At 35.8% G+C, this 21,362-nt stretch overlaps 1 long non-coding RNA gene across 1 annotated transcript in view; it reads left to right on the plus strand.

The window, feature by feature from the left end:
- Window positions 1-5,536: 5,536 nt before the first annotated feature.
- LOC148127406 (uncharacterized) overlaps window positions 5,537-21,362 on the plus strand; it is a 679,100-nt gene continuing 663,274 nt past the window's right edge. The window contains exon 1 of the long non-coding RNA XR_015741514.1: window positions 5,537-5,766. This is a non-coding gene — a long non-coding RNA (uncharacterized LOC148127406). The remainder of the gene's footprint in view (window positions 5,767-21,362) is intronic.

A 21,362-nucleotide genomic window follows, 5' to 3' on the forward strand; every position in this document is an offset into this window, starting at 1 on the left:
TGATCTACAGTATCTGATTACTGATGCTTCTAAGGTCTGGGCTCATTGATTTTCCTTCCTTTGTCCTGGAAGAATTCAGCTTTAATCAGAAGTGTCTCAAATTCTCTTCTTCCTCTCAGTTAGTGGATTCTCCCAGGAAGAACAAAATCACCCAACAGAAATTCTGCCCAGCTAAGCTATTGAACCTCAACAATGGGGAAATTTAGGTTTGCTCAGGGATTTAAGCAGTGCCCTTCTGGAGTTCTGCAGTACTATGTGACTTTTGCTCTGACAGGAAATCTTGGAGTTTATAGAGGTACCTATTATATCTACACATACAACCCTTCCCTGAACTTTAAAGTACCGAGAGAAATTGAAGTCAGCCCTTAAAACAGATGTCATTCATAGTGCATCAATAAATATTGCTGTTATAGAATGATTGAGAAACTCCTGACAACTTTCTGTCATGTTTCAGCTGAAATTGAAGTCAAAACAACAATATTCAGTTTATAGGATTTCATGTATCAAAAGGCTAAATAGTGTGGCAATATTCCAAGATATTCCAGGTATATCCAAATGAACTTTCTGCAGAGAGATATCACATTTATTTATGTATTTGTTTGTTTGTTTATTTATTGATTGCCATTCACTCCAACAGTGTCTGGGTGGCATAATAATATCCAAATACACAATTAAAACTGTTAACATAAAACACACTGTGACAGCTTGGCCTTGAGCATTCTTATATGCTCAAACAATATATGCTCCCTTCTCTCCCATCTTTTAATCATACTTTGTAGTTTTATTGTGTATGTATTTGTGTGTGTGTACACATACATATATAATTTTATATATACATACGTGCATACATACCTCTCTCTCTCTCTCTATCATCTCTCTCTCTCTCTCATCTCTGTCTCTGTCTGTCTGTCTGTCTGTCTGTCTGTCTCTCTTTCTATGCTATCTGCTTTTAACGTTGTAAGCTGTTCAGAGTTGCCTCATGACAAGACGTGCTGCAAATTTAATAAATAAGTATAAATAAATATGAAGGAAAATAAGTTTGTAGGGAGCATTTCCACATCATCTTTTCTGAGCTGGGTAAATAACTTTTACCATGGAGAGCCTACTGTCTTCTCTGTATATGTTTTCTTTGCATTAGGGCAAATAAACATTTACCTATCACAAAGAGCTGGCACCTGTAGTAATTCATTCTCCAGCATAAGAAAGAAGAGGAAGGAACTTAGGCAATGAACATATAGCAGGGCTGGGAATAAATTTAGCAAGGTGTTGCACTATTTCCTAATGTGGGCTTAATTACATGAAAAGGAAGGTCTAAACACTGCCAAAAGTGAATCTAAAATCTGTCTGAAGAAAGAACGGAGGTCAGTAGGATCCCTTTTCCCAATGTATTTTTCTTTGCATTGAAACACTTAGCCCTGAAGTAAACATATGGGATGGGTTAAAAAGGTTAACTAGGTTAACCTAGTTTGGTTAGATTGTGTTTCAAAATATGATATCTTACTTGGATCTAAATTATAATGAAGTGGACAGCCTTAGTTTTACACAAATAGTTAGGCTATAGTACTTTATTTTTTAAACTTGCTTAATGAGATTTGCAGCTTTAGGATGTACAATCTCTTAGATCAGATTTAGAGTTTTACTAATGTTTGTAGTTTTGCAGTAATGGATTGTAGTGTCTGAAACTCACAACTACATTTTAAAGTAGGACCAGGAGAAAATGTCTCTGGCTGAAATAATAATTGCTATTCTTTTAAACTTTTTATCACTCTTCCCAGGTTTTGAAGCACTTCCTATTTTAAAACAAAAATTATCTATACTTTATTCTTTTTGAAAGCACATCAATGATACTGAACATTTCTAAAGCATTTGCTTCTTGTTATGCAATTTTATTTTTCTTGACACCAAAAAGATGAATTGTAATGAACTATTGAATATGTGGAACTAAATTGATTCTAGTGCAGAAACTGTAGTTCATTTCTGAAAGTGATTCTGAAGGTGATTTCTTCTAATAATGAGCTCAGATGGTAAAGAGCCAACAAAGTAGGACTGAAGTGGACTAAAGTTGGAAGTACTAACATGGTTACATGGTGGTGCCTATGTGATCTAGAATTGCTGAACCTATTCTTGTTCCCCTTGCCATGATCAGATTACACTTTGGTGATAATGAATTTCTCTAGAGCCATACTCTTCTGCAGGGAGACAGAACCTATTAGATCAGTCTGCCCCTCACTGCCTCTGTGTCTGGTTTCAGAAGGAGCTGGGGATTATAATTGAAGATCTGTTGCATAGTCCTGTTGAATCCCTAGTCATCATCTGGAATAGGAAGTTTTGGACAAGACTGCACTCATGCAGGCTCTTCCAACAGGTTCACTTCATCACCCTTCCCTCCTTGGTATATGGAGGAATTGAGAGGAATGAAATGGATTAAGAGACCTCTAGGACACTACTGGCAGAAGACAAAGAATAAATTCAATAAAACATGACTCATAACTGCTAATAAAACCTACCTTGTGGTTATTCAGGTGGTGAAATGTAAATGTGATGATCCAGGGAGGGATACAAAACAAACACAGTCACAAAAACCTGGTGAAGCCACTTTTATTCCTTCACTTTGCTTCCAAGCTCCAAATATCCTTGATGGAAGACAAAAAACTCCCACACAAACAGTTACAAGAAGGAGGAAAAAAGCAACATAAACCAGGCAAGATAAGGGCTGGAGGACGTCCGCAAATAACAGAACACACACTGGGAAGGATGCCAAATTCAGAAAGGAACCATAAACTAGAGATAATTCCATGCTTTGTTTCCAGCATTCGCCTGTATGCATGTCCATCCGCTTATTCAGTGTCACAGCTGTAGCCCATGAAGAGGATCAAGGCCCTCTCCTCCTGAATAGACCACGTCTCTCGCTTATCCTCTCCTCCCTCCATGCCCTAGGATGGCCTCTGACTGCTCAGCCAGCCTCTGCCTTTCCCCAGCCTCCTCCATGACCTCTGGAGCCACACTTCCACTCCCTGTCAGCTGTTCCTCTTCTCCCTCAGAGTCAGTCTCCACCAGGGGCATGACAGTAAATACTTCTCAGCATTAATTTCAACTGCGAATAATTGCCCAGCAACCTTCTTTAATGTGACCTGTTTCCTTCTGGAGAAGGAGTATATAGAGGTCTATTTGCAAGGGCAAACAGAGGGATTTGCTGAGATCTCAGTGTCGCTATTAGTCTAGTCTGGTTTGGGGTAGGTTCTTGCCTGGTTATCTGGAAACAGTTCAATCCTTTTGTAGGGATAAAATGAAGACAGTTATTTTCTCCCACTCCTCAATCTGAAGATTCAGAAGGAAAAGCAGGTAATACATATAAAAACAACAAACACATTGACAGTTTATAATTTCTTGAGGAAGCTTTAAATTGGCTAGCATGAATCTTTGCTAGGTTATGCTCTGCTTTGAGACATGAAAGATAACTGTGATGTGCTCTTATTGAACCTACTTTTCTCTTTATAATAGAAAAAGAAAATCTCTCAGAATGTTCAATTTGTTCATGTTCTTTAAGAGGCCTGTTGTCACAGACACTGTTTCATTAGAAGATGAAAAGGAAGTACTCGATTATCTGTCTTGACCAAGGGCTCAGATGAAGAGAAGAGGCTGAAACCGAACAGTCTCTGCAACATCTTGCAATTCTATAGCTCCATTCCCTGTCTTTGAGTTTTGGGCATTGGTACTATTGTCCAGTGAAGGAAAAGAGCTGAATTATGGTGTGTTTGTTTGTGTGTGTGTGTGTGTGAGAGAGAGAGAGAGAGAGAGGTAGCGGGTTAACAATTCCTGAGTTGGGAAGTCTGGCTGCTTGGAAACATCTATGGTGACTTTTAGAGTTTGAAGCCATTGTTGTTTAAGATAATATATATATATATATATATCATCTTATAGTGCACTTCATTGTATAAAACCTATGAACGAGGTTTCTTGGATATCTGAATTGTCATCTGAATTTTAATTTTTCTGGTAGGATAATTTATTTCATAGATGGTGCAGCAACTCCTGGCTTGATTAACTCTATCTGTAGGGTTGAGTTGGTGGCTATATTCTTTCTTGTCCCTTATGGTTCTGTGGGACAGAAGATCAGAAAAAGTACATCTTAATGGACAGAAAGGCACATTTTTCTCATATACAATGGAGGGAGGGATATTTTGAAGAAAAAAAATAAAGAAATGTGAATGATTTTTTTAAAAAATGTCATGTCTCCCATCTTAAACGCATTAACAGGCATAATATTTTCTAATCACTTTCAAATGAAGGTTTAATAAATTCCATTCCACAAGTGCCCAGTTATGTTGGACACTTTCTGACAGACTTAGCTTTTAGTTTGTGGGAAGGCTGCTAATGAGGTAGAAGACAGTACTGAGGCAATATATGTAGAAGCAAAGTTGAGAAACATAAAACATCTAGCTGGATCAGTTTCCTAAGAACTAAAATATCAATAAGAAAAACAGATGTGCTTTTTCTTTACAAAAACCCCCAAATCTCCAGTATCCTCCAAAGCTCAATTTACTTGTATCTTTCTATTATCAAAACTTCACTTTTAATAGTTCATTCCTAGGCATTGCTACACAGAAAGTAAATTGAATTGTAGCCTATACACTTCAAGAAAGATATATTTCTCACCCTCCTTATCTGACATATATAACAAAATTATTATATTTTAAGGATATGCAACAGTGTTTGGGAAATGAATTTACTTATTAATGATAGTCACTTTTACCAGAAATCTATTGGATTACATATATTCATATGCAGTAGCATGGTTCTTTTGGGAGTAGGGAATGGGTGTTTTTTTGCCTTTAGGAATATTCTTCATGACTAGCAACCACACCATGTTTATAGTGTGTAAGTAAATATCCTAAATTAACTTACTACAACTGAATTTTCTTTATAAAAACCTATATGAACAATTGGACAAAAAGTATAGTCTGTAGCTTGATTTGACCTGTTTACTTATACATTAATTTCCATGCGAAGTTCTATGCAAATTTACAAAAAGTTGTACAGAAGTAGCCCATGAACTAGTGGGTACATTCATAAACATTTAATGTTTCATGTTACTTTTATTTTTCCAACCTCTGAATAATTTCTGACAGGCGAGGGCGGAGCTGGCATCACGACGATACGACATGCGATCTTGGAGGTCTCAGATTGCTGCCGATATATTTGCTCCTGGATGGTCCTATTGGATCTAAACTGTTCCGAAGAGATGGTGAAAGTGAAGAGCACATCCTGTCGATCCCAGGGATACTGCAAAGTCCCTGGTAGATCCAGGAGAAGCTCTTCTTGCCAGTGGCAAGGAGGCAGCCATTAAAGCTGCTGAAGTTGGGACAGCTCCAAAACGGAAGAGAGCAGAAAGAGAGAGTGTGCCAGTTTAGTGAGAACTTTTTTTTTATTTTAAGATCTGAAAGGACACCCTAAGGAAAAGAAAGAATCTGTAAAAGTTTTGACAGAAGTGATTAAGCAGCGATTTTAAACAGGAATGTCAAAGTAAATTTTTTTTCTCATTGCTGGATTTTCTATATATGATCTTGTATTTTGAAACTGGACTGGTTTTTTTCGTTTATATCTATTTTTTTCTTCTCCTTTTTGATTTTGTAATATTTTAGGCTAGAGGTTCCCTTTAGTTATTTCATTTTTTAAAAAAAATATCTTTTCTTTTTTTATTAATTCTTATTATATCCTGCTCGGAAAAGGAGGGGGAAAGTGAGAGCAAAGAAACTTTGTAACACTGCCAACTAGAGGTTTGAAAATATTCTATTTCCCTGTGACCAGACAAAGTTGAGAAAGAAAGAACTGAGACTCTTTTTCAAGGACATTGCTATTTGATAAGATAGAGGGAAGAGCATGGGAGAGTATTATTGCAGGTGTTCTTCTGGGTTTCTATCAACAGCTGGAGTCTGGTGTTGAAACATAGGGGAAAAAAAGGTGATAAATTTTTGGAGAAGAGAGTTATAATAAGAGCCTTGGATAATCAAACAAAGTGCAGTGTGCCCTTTTTACTTTTTTTAAGTTCTGCTATCCCTCCTCACTAGCTTTATTGTATTTTTTTAATCTTTTTTTGGTAATAACTATTTGGGGTTTTGGCTTTGTTGGAGCTTGTCTTTTTTTGGGGGGGGCGGGGGGAGAGTCCAATATCTAAGCTTGACTTTTATTTTAAAGGGAAAACCTTAAAAGCCTTTTTATCCTTTCCTGGTATTTTTGTTTTTTCATCTACCTTTCTGGTTTATTTTTATGCACTTTTTTCTATTTGTGACCTTTCAATTGGATTAAGGTGTTGAAGAACCTGAAGAATTTTTCCTTTTCCTTTTTTTCTTAAGTCTTATTCTTTATCTAAGTATTAATTGGATTAAGGTATACATGAACCTGAAGAAATTTTGTCCTCCCTTTTTTTTCTTTTTAAAAATTATTATTATTGGGCTTCTTTTTTCTACTATTTTTATTTTGAACTATAATTGGCTACTTCACATTTGGATTAAGGTTTAGAAGAACCTGAACATTTTGAATTGCTTAAAATGAGTAGGAAATTTATAGCTCCTGGTTCTTCAACTTCTACTTCTTCCTCTCCACCATCTGGAGAACAACGTTCAATACAGACAATGTTAAAGCAAGAAAAAGAACAAGAAAAAGTGACTCTGCAGATGATTATGCAAAGAATTCAAACTATTCAAGCAAGATCAGAGAATATTGAAAAGAGAATAGAGATCATCAAAAAAAGAACAGAGAACATTGAACAAAGAACAGAGAACATTGAACAAAGAACAGGAAAAACCGATGAAAAAGTGGAGAACATCCAACAAATGATGTTGAAGTATGATGAGAGATTCCAAAAAATTGAAGAAGAAGATAAACAAAGAGACAATAAGATTGGAGATATTGATAATAGATTCATGGTGGTTGAACAAGATAAAAGTGGGATTTTGAGATGGGAGATGGATAGATCAGAATTCTATCTTAGATTCCAAAATGTAGAAGAAAAAGGACAAAACTTAGCTGAGACAATGATAGAAATACTGGCTGAAGCTTTGGAAATAACTCAAGAGAAGATGATGGATGGAATAGATGAGGTTTTTTGAGTTTTCACAAGATATGCAATGAGAAATAGCTTACCAAGAGAAGTTCACATTAGATTTACAAAGAAAGCCATTAAAATGCAAATATTGCAAGTGGCAAAAGAGAAAACATTGAAATACAAAGGCAAGGAGATTGTGGTCTTGAAACAAATACCTAGAAGAGTGAGAGAGATGAGAAGAGAATACTGATTCCTGACTAAAATGCTACTTAAAATAGAGGTGAATTATAGATGGCTGATTCCAGAAGGTTTAATGTTCACATGGCAAGAACAGAGACACAGAATTGACTCAATTGAGAAAGCTGAATTATTTTATACAAAATACTTTGGAGGGAAAGAGAAGAAGACAGAAAAAGAAATGTCACTAATTGAATTCCAAGAGGACTGCCAAATAGTGACTGAAAAAGAAGAAGGTGCAGTAGGCAGAAAGGTGGAAGCTAAAGAACAACGTGAACCAAGATCTACGAGAGCTGCCAAACCTACTTATAAAGTATACTCATGGAAGAGAAAAAACTGATTACTATTAACATAAATGGACTTAATTCAGCTGTTAAAAGAAGGAAAACTTTCCATAAATTAGAGAAATTAAAATTTGATATAATCTGCCTACAAGAAGTACATATTAAAAAGCAACATGAACAACTGTTGATACAGCCAAAGTTAGGGAAAATATTTATTTCTTTGACACAATGCAAGAAAAGAGGAGTGGTTTTATACATTAAAGATACTATCCCAGTGAAATTGATCCATACGGATGACGATGGAAGATTATTAATGGTGGAAATAATGGACAATAATATGAAAACACTCCTGATTGCAATCTATGCCCTGAATAACAATCAAGAAGAAATTTATAGAAAATTACATATGAAAATAATTGAATTGGACTATGCTAATATCATTATGATGGGAGACTTTAATGGAATTGTAGACAATAAATTGGACGATACAACACAGAAAACAACAAAGCAAAACAGACAGACTCTCCCTAAATCCTTTTTTTAAATGACAGATGAAATAAATTTAAAAGATGCATGGAGAGAAAGAAATGCTAAAACTAAACAATACATTTTCTATTCAAACAGACATTTATCATGGTCCAGAATAGAGATGATATGGATGTCAACAGAATTGTTCACTAATATCCAAGACACAAATATTGAAACAAGTACTTGGGTAGATCATAATCCAATGACAATTAAATGGAAAGGACAAAAAAGATCTAGATAGACGTTAAATAATACTATACTAAAAGAAAAAGACTTCATACTGAGGATGAAGAAAGAACTGGCTTTTTTCTTTAAAGAAAATAAAAAAGAAGACACATCAATGCAGAATGTATGGGATACAATGAAGACATATGCCAGAGGCTTGATAATAGACTATACAAGGAAAAGAAATACCATGAAAAGACTAGCTTCTAAGATATTAGAGGATGAGTATAAAGGACTTGAAAAAGAATTATAGAAAATGCCACAGAAAAAGAACATTAAGTTAAAAATGGATATAATTAAACATAAAATGGGATTAATGAAAAAGAAGAATTAGCACAGAAAATCAGAGGTGCAAAACAGAACTATTTTGAAGATGCAAATCAACCAGGTAGATGGTTAGCATATAAACTGAAAAAGGAGAAAGAATCAAGGAAAATATTGCAATTAATAGATGATCAAGGCCACGTTTGTTATGGAAGTTAAGAGAAAAAGAAAATTATATGAGATTATTATGGGAAACTATACACACAAGAGAATATTGATGATGAAAGAGTTAAACAGTACTGTTAATGTTTGGGGATAAACCCCCAAGCAGAGTATGCAGCAGCAGTCAAGCCAGGCAGGCAAATGAGAGAGAGAGTGGGCCCAAGAGTATACACACACTGGAGACAAAAACACTGTTTGTGGTTTTAAAATAGTTATTTAATACACACAGAGATTAAGAAGTGTCATTCAGTCCATATATCATTATCCAGTATATCCATCCAGTTATCAAGTCCATTAACAGTAAATACAATGTCCTTATCTGCTTGTAAATCTTCTCCTCCCGATACCTTTCTCTCAAAGACAACGCTGAATCCACAGCTCACCAAGCAAACAGTCCTTGTGTTCAGTTGAAATGGTATCTGGCACAGTAGCCTCCAACGTAAGCAGATAGACGTTCCAGCAGGCAGCAGACCAGGAACAGAACCAGGTGCATCCAGAAGCCGGGTCTATTACGTTTCCCTTCCTACCTTTATTTACTGCCTGCAACCGCACCCACAATGACATTGCAGTTTCGTGTGCTTAAAGCTACAAGACACTTAATCCTAGGTTTACATATTTATTCAACCCAAACCTGGTTGGTGTATCCATATACCCAACATTCTCCCCTTTTGGGTGACATAAATATGTAATGCCTTTACATTCTAAACCCATATTTTTCACAACTCTCTAGATGCTTAATAGCACCTTGGACTTTAGTAAAATGATCAGCTACATTGTCCTCCGACATGCAGTACTCCAGCTGTATCAATTTACTCTGTACAGATTGTCTTACATTAAGATACCTCAAATCTGTATGTTTACTTCTCGTTTTAACTGCAATATTAGTGGCCATTTGAATTGCTGCCTGATTATCCTCATGTACAACTATAGGGTAATTTACAGTTATACCCATATCCTTCAACATTTGTTTGTACATAATCAACTCAGTACACAATAAAGATAAACAGGAGAATTCTGCCTCCATAGTAGACAAACTTATATGCTGTTGCCTTATAGACTTCCAGCCTATTAATGTCTTACCCAGCATTATGGCTGTTCCTGAAGTCGACTTTCTAGTATCTCTTTCTGCTGCAAAACTAGCATCTGCATAAGCACTCAATATGAGATCACCTTTTGGTTCTAAATACAGTGCATGGTGTAATGTACCTTTAAGATATCTTAGGATTCTTCTCAATGCTATCCAGTGACATTGAAGCGGATCATTATTGTGTCATGCCAGCTGATTAATACTAAAAACAATATCTGGCCTTGACCAATTGCTAATATATGATAAGCTACCAATCAAGGATTGATATAATGCCTTATCACATTTGGGACTTTGAGTATCCATTTTGCAAATATCCTGACTCATTGGAGTCTTTGCAGGCTTACAAAGTTCCATCTTATAATCTATTAGCAATTTAGATATCTTATCTTCCTGAGATATCCTAAAACCTTTCTGTGTTCTCAGTATATTCAATCCTAGATATCTCTTTATCTCCCCTAATTGCTTGATTTTTACCTTCTTGGCTAATGATGTTATTATTTCATTTGCTTCATCATTAGTTTTAGTAATCAGAGCAATATCATCAGTAAACAACAATAATAATGATATTTTCCCATTCTTTTCTCTCTTAAATAGACATGGGTCGGCTAAACCAGCTTTAAACCCTATATTGGTCAGTTCCTTTACAATATACTGGTTCCATTCATAGCCCGATTGTTTAAGACCATAAAGACTCTTCTTTAATAACCAACAATCATTATTATTATTATTGTCATCTTTACATCCATTAGGCCTTTTCATATACACAGTATGTCTTAGTGGAGCGTGCAAGTAAGCAGTTTCCACATCTAAATGGTTAACTATATATTGCTTGCTTGCTGCCCACACTAATGCTGCCCTTAAAGTTGCTGCTTTCAGACTAGGTGCAAATACTTCATCATAGTCTTTTGCACTTTGTCTAAAGCCTTGGGCTACTAGCCTTGCCTTATGGATTGTGTTTCCATCCTTATCTGTTTTTATTTTAAAAATCCATTTGCAGCCGATGGGTTTTTCATTACTAGGTAATCTCACGTTTTCATAAACTTGCATATCCTTCAAGGATTTCAATTCTTTATTAATTGCTGCATACCAATTTTCTTTCTCTTTAGAAGGATATCTTCTTATCTCATCCACAGTATTTGGGATTCTATTTTCCTGGCACAGTGTGTTAGCCTGGTATCTATCAGGCGGTCTAGAAATACGTGTAGTCCTTCTGGGAATTACTGGGCTTGGTTGAGTTACTACCTGTTCCTCATCCTCAGCTATTTCTTCCTCTAGGGACTGTACTTCTTCCTGTACTTCTTCCTGTACTTCTTTTTTTACGTTATTTTTAAAGTTACAGGAATACTTAATGGGATTTCTGTATGATTCAATAATCACCTCGTTATTGTTATCCTGTTCTAACTTATCCCATCCTACGTGCTCTAGAAATTGGGCATTAGCACTACATAACACCTTAGATGTGCCTTTCTTCCAAAATCTATATGCCCTATGGTTAGCTTGGTAACCAACGAAGAAAAATTGTTTAGCTCTGTATTGCCCTTTACGCCTGAGTTGTGTAGGGATATGCACCCATGCTGGTGCACCAAATGTGTGCAGGTAACTCAAATCAGGCTTCCTGCCATGCCACATGGTGAATGGTATTTCACCAGTGGTTGAATTAACCACATTGTTTAATAAATGATTAGCACACATTGTGGCCTCCCCCCACAAAGAATCAGGTAACCCAGAATCAGTTAGCATAGTACGGGTCATTGCCTGCAATGTTTGGCCTCGCCTTTCAACATATGCATTGTGCTGTGGTCTGTATGGTGCAGATGTCTTATGAGCTATTCCAGCTGCCTTTAATCTATTCTGGAATTTGCTATTAACAAATTCCGTACCATTATCTGTCACCAGGGTTATAATTTGCCGTTTGGTTTTTCTTTCAGCAAACTTTAACCAGTTGAAGAAATGTTGATATGTTTCAGTTTTGCTTTTCATTAGGTAGCAAAACCCATATCTAGAGTAATGGTCCATAATGCTCAGTATATATCGAGCACCCCCCATACTGGGTTTCTTTGGACCTATAATGTCTGCAAATACTACTTCTAAAGGTTCTTTAGTTTTAAAACCATTTAGCCTATTTGCAGGCAATATTTTACTCTTATCTTCACAACAGACATTACAATGCAAATACTTATCACAGGGTTTTAACCTTATTCCCTCAGATAACTCAACTGTACGTTTTAGCATTTTAAAATTCACATGCCCCAAACGTCTATGCAATAAATGGATACATTCATCATGAGGCTTGATATTATTAAATACAGTCTGTGCCTCCCCTTTCTTACTGTCATGTAAGACATATAATGTTCCATTTAAAGCTGCAGTTACCTTTTTGCCATCTCTTTCCAGTATGCACTTATTATTCTTAAATGTAACCACATATCCTAGTTTATCCAATACTCTTACAGAAAGTAAGTTCATTTTTAACTGTGGTACATATAACATTTTTATATTCTGGTTTAAACATGGACAATAAGCAATACCTTCACCCTTGGCCTTGAGGTGCCAACCATTCGCGAGTGATATATGCTGAGAGCTTGTAGACATTTTTATAAACTTTGTCTTATCTCTCGTGATGCAGTGGGATGCTCCACTGTCCACCACCCACATATTATTCTTCACATCACAGTTGCTGTATGTGGCTAATTCAAAGGATTTCTTTGGCTTCTTTAAATTCTGGCGTTTTCTTTTTCTGCAGAACCTTGCCAAATGTCCTCTGCCTCCACAATTAAAACACTTTTTAATTGTGTATGCCGTTGAAGATAACTTCTCTTCTTCCGGGTGCTTCAGCTTGCATAGCTGGTTTCTTTCAGACTTTGAAGATAATTTCTCTTCTTTATTATGCTTATCTTCCCTCAGCTGGTCACGTTCACTCCTTCTTCTGGCTTCTTCTAAGAGCCTGCCAGTAATCTCAGTTACTGATAAACTGTCTTTAGGCAATACCTCTAATGCAGTCACAAAATCATCATAGCTTCGATCCAATGAAGACAGTATAATGTATACTTGTTGCAACTCACACCAGCTCTCACTGCTATATCCTGGTTAGTTAGACTGTGCTCAGTCTGCTGGGCCCATAACCAATGTTAATGTTTGGGGATAAACCCCCAAGCAGAGTATGCAGCAGCAGTCAAGCCAGGCAGGCAAATGAGAGAGAGAGTGGGCCCAAGAGTATACACACACTGGAGACAAAAACACTGTTTGTGGTTTTAAAATAGTTATTTAATACACACAGAGATTAAGAAGTGTCATTCAGTCCATATATCATTATCCAGTATATCCATCCAGTTATCAAGTCCATTAACAGTAAATACAATGTCCTTATCTGCTTGTAAATCTTCTCCTCCCGATACCTTTCTCTCAAAGACAACGCTGAATCCACAGCTCACCAAGCAAACAGTCCTTGTGTTCAGTTGAAATGGTATCTGGCACAGTAGCCTCCAACGTAAGCAGATAGACGTTCCAGCAGGCAGCAGACCAGGAACAGAACCAGGTGCATCCAGAAGCCGGGTCTATTACGTTTCCCTTCCTACCTTTATTTACTGCCTGCAACCGCACCCACAATGACATTGCAGTTTCGTGTGCTTAAAGCTACAAGACACTTAATCCTAGGTTTACATATTTATTCAACCCAAACCTGGTTGGTGTATCCATATACCCAACAAGTACTTACAGAATGCTAATCTACCCCAGATACCTAAAGAGATTGAAATAATGTTAGAAAGCAATATAACAATGATGGAGTTAACTGAAGCACTTAAGGAGCAAAGCAATGGAAAGGCACCAGGCCCAGATGGACTTCCGGCGGAATTTTACAAAACACTAGAAGAATCGCTGGATCTTCCATTGCTATGTTCCATTGCTAAGTTATGAATGAAGTTATGTTAAAGAAGAAGATACCTAAATCATGGTCAGAAACTTATATTACACTTATTCCAAAAGAGGAGGCCGACCTATTACAAATCAAGAACTATAGACCTATTTCCCTACTAAATACAGATTATAAAATTTTTGCTTCAATATTGGCAGAAAGACTTAAAAAATACCTAAATAATTTTATTCACCCCGATCAAAATGGATTTCTGCCAAAGAGACAAATTAAAGACAATATGGAGTAATCTTGGACACTTTGGAATACTACGATGCACACCCTGAAAAACAAATGGCTTTGATAATCTTAGATGCACAGAAGGCATTTGACAACGTGAATTGGCGATTTATGTTATTACTGTTGGAACAGATGGGTTTTGGTAAAAAAATTATCCTAGCAATAGAAGCTACATATCATAAGCAAATGGCAAAGGTAATGATAGAGGGAGATTTCATGGACTCTATTGATATAAGAAAAGGAACAAGACAAAGGTGCCCACTGTCACCTTTGCTGTTTATGTTAACCTTGGAAGTGCTAAACAGAAATATTAGAGAAGAATAGGATATAAAAGGGATGAAAATTAAAAAGAAAGAATTTAAATTGCAGGCCTTCACAGATGATCTGGTTTTCATTTTAGAAGACCCACTAGAAACAGCATTTAAATTTATAGAAAAGATAGAGGTATATGGGAAGGTGGCTGGTTTGAAAATAAATAAAAACAAAACAAAGATTTTGACAAAGAATTAAGAATTAATTATTAAGACAAAAGGAAGAATTGGCGGATGTTTTGAAAATCCAGGTCACAAATAAAATCAAGTACTTGGGGATACATTTGACAGCAAGATATAGCACACTAAAGGAGAATAACTATATTAAACTCAAGCAGCACTAGATTTGGCAAAATGAGAAAATTTACAACTGTCATTAATAGGAAGACTATCAACAATCAAGATAAATATATTACCCAGAATTTTATATTTGTTCCAAACAATTCCAATTAGGCTTGGAAAAGGTTATTTTGAAGATTTAAATAAAATGGTGTTGAAATATATATGGCAAGGTAAGAAAGTGAGAATAAAGTTAAAATTTTTGCAAGATGCTAGAATTAGAGGAGGATTTGGTTTGCCTAATTGGGAGTTGTACTACCAAGCTACAAATCTGATGTGGGTTAAGGAATGGATAACATTAAGAAATGCTAGATTGTTGACATTAGAAGGACATGATCTGTTGTTGGGGTGGCATGCTTTTTTATGGTACAAAGGAACTAAAACACAGGGGTATTTTAGAAGACATTATATATTGGAGTCTCTGTGGTTAAACTGGGAGAAGATTAAAAGACAATGTTATTTGAAAATTCCAGTCTGGTTACTGACTATTGAAGCATTTTCGTATCCTATAATATACAAAAAGGAACAAACAGTTAGATATGGTGAAATATTGAATGAAAAGGGTGAGTTTAAATCTATGCAAAAACTAGAGGAACAAGGTATAAAGATGAATTGGTTTTCATATGCGCAAATACATTCTAGGTATGAAAAAGATTCTAAAACAAAGTTTCTATGATAAATTGACTTAGATAAGATTTTGACAGGTACTGATGAAAAGGTGATTAAAAAATTGTATGGATATTTATTAGAAATTAAACTAGAAGAAGAACAGGTCAAAGAAACAATGATTGCTTGGGGGAAGAATTTTGGATATGGGATTGATCTAGAGAAATGGCAAAAATTGTGGTCTCAAAATTATAATATGACAATGTCAACAGCATATAAAGAAAATTTGTATAAGATATTTTACAGGTGGCATTCCCCCCCAACAAGAATAGCAAGAATGTTCAAGAACAAATCTGAAAAATGTTGGAAATGTCATCAGATACCTGGCTCATATTACCATATGTGGTGGACGTGTGTGGATGCCAAAAAATATTGGAAAAAATGACCAAAAGCATGTAGACTTGAAACCAGGGATATTTTTATTGGGAATTTTACCTGAAATATACAATAAAGAATTGAAATATTTGATTATAAATGTATTAACAGCGGCTAGGATTGTATTTGCTAAAAACTGGAAAAATGAGAAAATACCATCACAGAAAGAAATCATTTAGAAAATATTGGAATGTGCTGAAATGAGTAGATTAATATTTGAAATTAGAGAACAAGAGGATAAACAATTTTATAAAATTGGGATCTATTCTATCAATGGTTAGACAATAAAATGCAGTAATGAAATATTTAGACTTTTAGAAAATAATAAATATATTCCTTTCTTATTATATCTACAAAATGATTTTAGGATAGATTTGGGATGATAATATGAACTGTTATAAAATTAAGTTATTTATGGTTATCTTATCATGAATGAATAAAAGCATAGTCAAATGATTGATTAACAAAGATAATGTATTTAGGAATATTTGATTGACAATACGAGAACATATACAATGTAATTGTAAGTGAAGACTATGAAGTGGAAGCACAAAACAATTTGTAAATCAACCGACACACTGTATGTACATATATGGAAGATGGCTTGATGTTTTTATGTTGTGTATGTCTAAGTTTGTCTTAAAAACAATAAACCTTTTTTTTTAAAAAAAGAAAGTGGATCCCAATTGCCAATTCTTAAAGCATGATTTTTCCATACTTGAAAGGTGTATACTTTCTAAAATGATTCAGAAATATATAGGATTATATGTAAGCACAGCACCTCTCTATTATTCATCAATACAGCCCATCTTTTTTTCAAGCTTCCATACAATTTAGTGAATAAACTAGAGGATTAATTATGCTCTGCCCTCCTTAACAATCCAAGAATACCAGGCCAATTTGCATCAAAATTCACAAAAACTGAAGCCCTTCTACATCTCTCTATTCTAAAGCAGAAGGAATATTTTAAAAAGATTGGTTAGCAGTAATTTAACAAAGATTCTTAGATAGTATTTGCAAGTTCTTACAGATGGTATTCCAAAAATGCTTTTTCAAGGGGCAATTAAACTTTCTGGTTTTTTGTTGAAGACGTTTTGCTTCTTATCCAAGAAGCTTCTTCAGTTCTTCCTGGATGAAAAACAAAATGTCTTCAAAGAAAAACCAGAAAGTCCAGTTGCCTCTTGAAAAAACACTTTTGAGACAACCATGATCTGAATGACTGCAAATCTCCATAGACATACAGATGAAATTGTACTATTTGAATGAAAATAATCAACGTGAGAAGGGCAAGGATCATTGGAAAACACATTGCATCTACAGAATTTAGTTTCCTGTTTCAAGAAAGAAACAAACAGAATCAATATGAAGGCCAGACATAGCTTAAATTCCAGCTTTACGTATATGGAAATTTTGATGAAAGATGATCCATTCTGTTTATTAAAAAAGTGTGTTTTAATTATCACAAAGCTGTTATATGAGATTGGATAGAAAAGAAGATAACATGTGAATACACAGACACCAGCTAAGGAAAATGACATAGTCCAGGGGTGGGATTCTACTGGTTTGGGCTGGTTTGCCCAAACCAGATGTTAATTTTACATCCAATTTGGCAAACCGGTAGTTCTGAAGAACAGCTGGCCCTGCCCACCCCACCCCTCCCAGGAGTCCCCACGAGGCCCACCTGACTCCCAGGTAAGTGTAGGGTAGCCTCCTAGGAGCCAAACAGTGGGGGGGGTCCAGTGCCACCCCCTACCCCCCACCCTAGGAGGATCTTTTGACCCACCCAGTCACATGACCACCAAACCACACCCAGCCAGTCACATGACCACCACACCATGATCAGCCAGTCATGTGACCACCAAGCCATGCCCAGCCAGCAAGCCATGCCCAGTCACATGACCACCAAGCCACACCCACAAATTAGGCCATGCCCACAGAGCCAGTTATTAAGAAATTTGAATCCTACCCCTGATATAGCCTTCTTATACAGAAGGATATATTTTTCGGTTCTATGATTTTCATAAGTAACTCCATTTAAACATTACACTTCAGTATCATCTGTTTGATAGTAGCAACTTTGCTAATCATTTTGACCTTGGTACGGCCTGTTAAAATCATATCATGTCTCTTAAGTTGAACAAAAAGAAGCCTATGCCTATCTTCAAAAGCCTCACTTCCCTTCTCCCCAGGATCTTCCTTTCCATTACTGCAATCAAGGCTTTTAAAAGCAAACGGATATTTTCAGATGAGTTATTGGGATTGAAAAGGGCTCAAGCACTCTTCTCAAAATCTGAGAGCTCCTATTGCTGAAGATCTTCCTTTAATACTGCAATTTAGTTTTAAGACGTTTCCAATTGAAGTTAGTTCAGGATTTTTTTTTTAAAAAAATATAAGCCTAACAACTGGGTGGTAGAGAACTGGGGGGAGAAAGCAAATAGGGGTCACAGGTGCAAGCATTATAAATCAGGAGTGGGTAGGGACTTTGAATAAGCACACCAGAAGTCATGTGCTATAATGAAATGGCCTCTTGGAGTTGTTGGTCCTAGAGCCAATGTATTATTTCTCACCCTTAGATATACAGTATATAAAGCTGAAGAGAGAAATCATCTGATCAATCTTAAGGCAGCATGCTATGAACCTTCTTGTCACATATTGTATATCTGTGCCCTTCAACAAGGCCATAGATAACTAGCTTCCCAATGAAAAAGCTAATGAAAAAACATGCAATTAGATATAGAAAAGAAAGCCCTACCACTAGTACATAATAAAACAAAGCAATAAAAATTCACAATATCTATAGCAGTGACCTTTGCACTATTATAGCAAGCATTCAAAACATAATAGCTGGAACTGGAAGGTTCCAAAGATTTTAAAATCGAGTATCGCTTTACCTTTTTAAAGAAAAATTACATTTTGAAAAAAAAGAAAAATAACTTCCCTTGATAAAGAATCCATGAATGTATTGTACAAAGAGACTTTAAACTGATTTAAATTTATTTTTTTAAATAATTTATTTTCTTTTATTTCTACCCTGTTACATATTTATTCATTAACATAATAGATGACGTTGCAGGAAATGTAAGTCCAAGGTTTCATATTTGGAATCCACCCTTTCTACCTCATCATACCTTGAACAGAATAACTTTTTTTATGATGATGATGATTGTTCTGTCTTTTATTTGCTGGCTGAATATAAAGACAGACAGACATACTCTACAAAGGCTTCCATACAAAGTTTCGTTATTGGGTCACAAGGCATCCTCAAATATAACTCACAGTTATGTCGAGATTCATCTAATGTCCAATTCATTGCATAGCTGATTTCTTAGTGTGAAATTATAGTGATCTTTCATCCCATAATGCTGGAGCAAAGGGTAAGACACCAGCATGGTGCTGGGGTCCAAGCAAGAGTAAAGGAAACTCTCCCAACCCCACCAAGGGTCAAGTCAGTGACCAATCGGATTACAGATGTGACCACATGACATGAACTACATTTCCCATGATGGATTAACTACATTTACCATGAGGCATTCCCTTAAGGGGACAGTTCCCAATTCTTACTTAACTATCCCAATCCCCAATTAACTATATACTGTCTGGACAGCACAACGATGATGATGATAAAGATGGTGATGACAGATAAACAGAAAAAGGAAAGGAAACAATAATTCAGTCACCTAACTCTGCTGAAAGTAATACAAAAACCCGTAATAATTTAAATGGTTTAGGGGCTTATAAGAACATTTATCCCTTTCTATAACTAAATTAAAGTGAGCCAACATCTTCAACTGGGCTTAAGCGGGAAGTAGTTGCCATAGCTACTATAGAGGTAGTCTAAATGTAGTACAGTATCAGTTGAAATGACTATGTACAATACTGATGACAGCTGAGGGAACATAAGTTAAAAATACTTGGTAAACAGAAAACCCTGCCAAGTAAAAATAAAAGCTCTTATAAGCCCCAAAATCATTTTTGCCACTTTTTTTCTTGCATCTAGACTTCACTGAAAAACTTAGAGGAGATTAAAGCAACCAGAGACACGTTTGCACAAAGTAGTTTGCAGTTTCGGCAGAGTTCAGGGACAAGTAATACAATCAAAATGCTTCAGTGAATGAATAATGTCTTTATATGAAAATTAAATGAATTCCTTGTCCTGAGACAGAGGCAGAAGAAATTTACTCCTCACTTACCCACCCCCGTAAGAAAAAGTGCAGTGATTGATAAAAAGAATAAAATCAGACAGAATGCACCTCACCAGCCAGCTTAAGACAGATAATAAAGGTGCCATCAGTCATTTCACAGCAGACCTACCCTTTCCAACTTTCATGATTGTTACACCATCAGAGACCTTTAACAAAAGTCCATCAGAAATAAATATTACTAGCCTTCTGTTGCCATAAATCAGCTTTTGCCTTTGGTTCCCTGCTTTAGATCCAAGTTCTGCTTTTAAATATACTATAAGAGGGCTTGATCCAAAAGAGTTGGTGTTATCATCATCGGTGGTAAGGTTATTAAAGAGAATATTGGGAAATATTATAAATTCAATTCTTTCTAGCATGGAAGATGAAGGGCATAATTAAAAATTGAAAGGTTCCCTTCATGCCATACCAGACTGTTATTGGAAATGGATGAATCAAACAGAGTACAGGAAATTGGAGATGGATCTGCTGCCACTTCATTTGCACCCTGGTATTAATTATGCATTGGTGATGCCACAGACATACTTCACTTCTATGTCCACACATGCACTGTAGAGCAGGAAGGGTTATTCAGACTATCTGGATCAATTATTCACTTCAAATTTCAAACATTAGGACCAAATGATTGGATCCTAGGAACTTCTGCCTGTCTACTGAGAAACACTGGAGACTCAGTGAAACCAGATGACCAGAGAAGAGAAGAAGAAATGTCTTTCTTCAGAAAGAAGTAAAACAAGAATCCAGATAACTACAAACCAGGAAAATGTCAGAATAGATTATAACATAATTAATCTGTAAGCAAGTTGAGAGTAATAGAAGAATTATCAGATGATGGTGAAAATTGTTAAGAACAAATCCACTAGAATTTGTCAGTCTGGATTTTTTTTTCTTTTTTATCAGACAACTTATTTAGCAGATTCTGGGCGTACTATGGATATAATGTGTTTTGTTTTTAGTTAAGCCTTGGGAAAAATACCATCTCACAAATGAGCTCTGTTGTATGGCTGATACTTGGTCCAAAGAGGACTTGAAAAATATATTCAAAGAGTATGTATTGAGTAGGATGCCAAAGGGTTTAATTAAACTTTTAATTAAGGATTGAATGAAAAGGTGGATGGAATGCTTATCCAACTTTCTGATGCCATAACATAGTGTGTAATAACTAAGGCTACAGAAGTTTGAAATAACTTTTCAAATGATCTTGAAAAATATGAAATATAATCAGAGTTAATAAAGACAAATGCAATCTTCCTTAGGAAAAAATATGTGCATGTACTACATGTCTAGGGCAGCGTGGTTGCTCAGCAATTAAGATGCTACACTTGTCCACTGGAAAGCTGGCAGCCTGGGTTTGAGACCTGGGCTCCATATGACACAGTGAGTTCCCATCCTTCCCCCAGCTCCTGCCAAACTAGCAGTTCAGAAGCATA

Source organism: Pseudonaja textilis, chromosome 2, assembly GCF_049901715.1.
Source record: "Pseudonaja textilis isolate UNSWEBS1 chromosome 2, rPseTex1.2, whole genome shotgun sequence".
Classification (NCBI taxonomy): domain Eukaryota; kingdom Metazoa; phylum Chordata; class Lepidosauria; order Squamata; family Elapidae; genus Pseudonaja; species Pseudonaja textilis.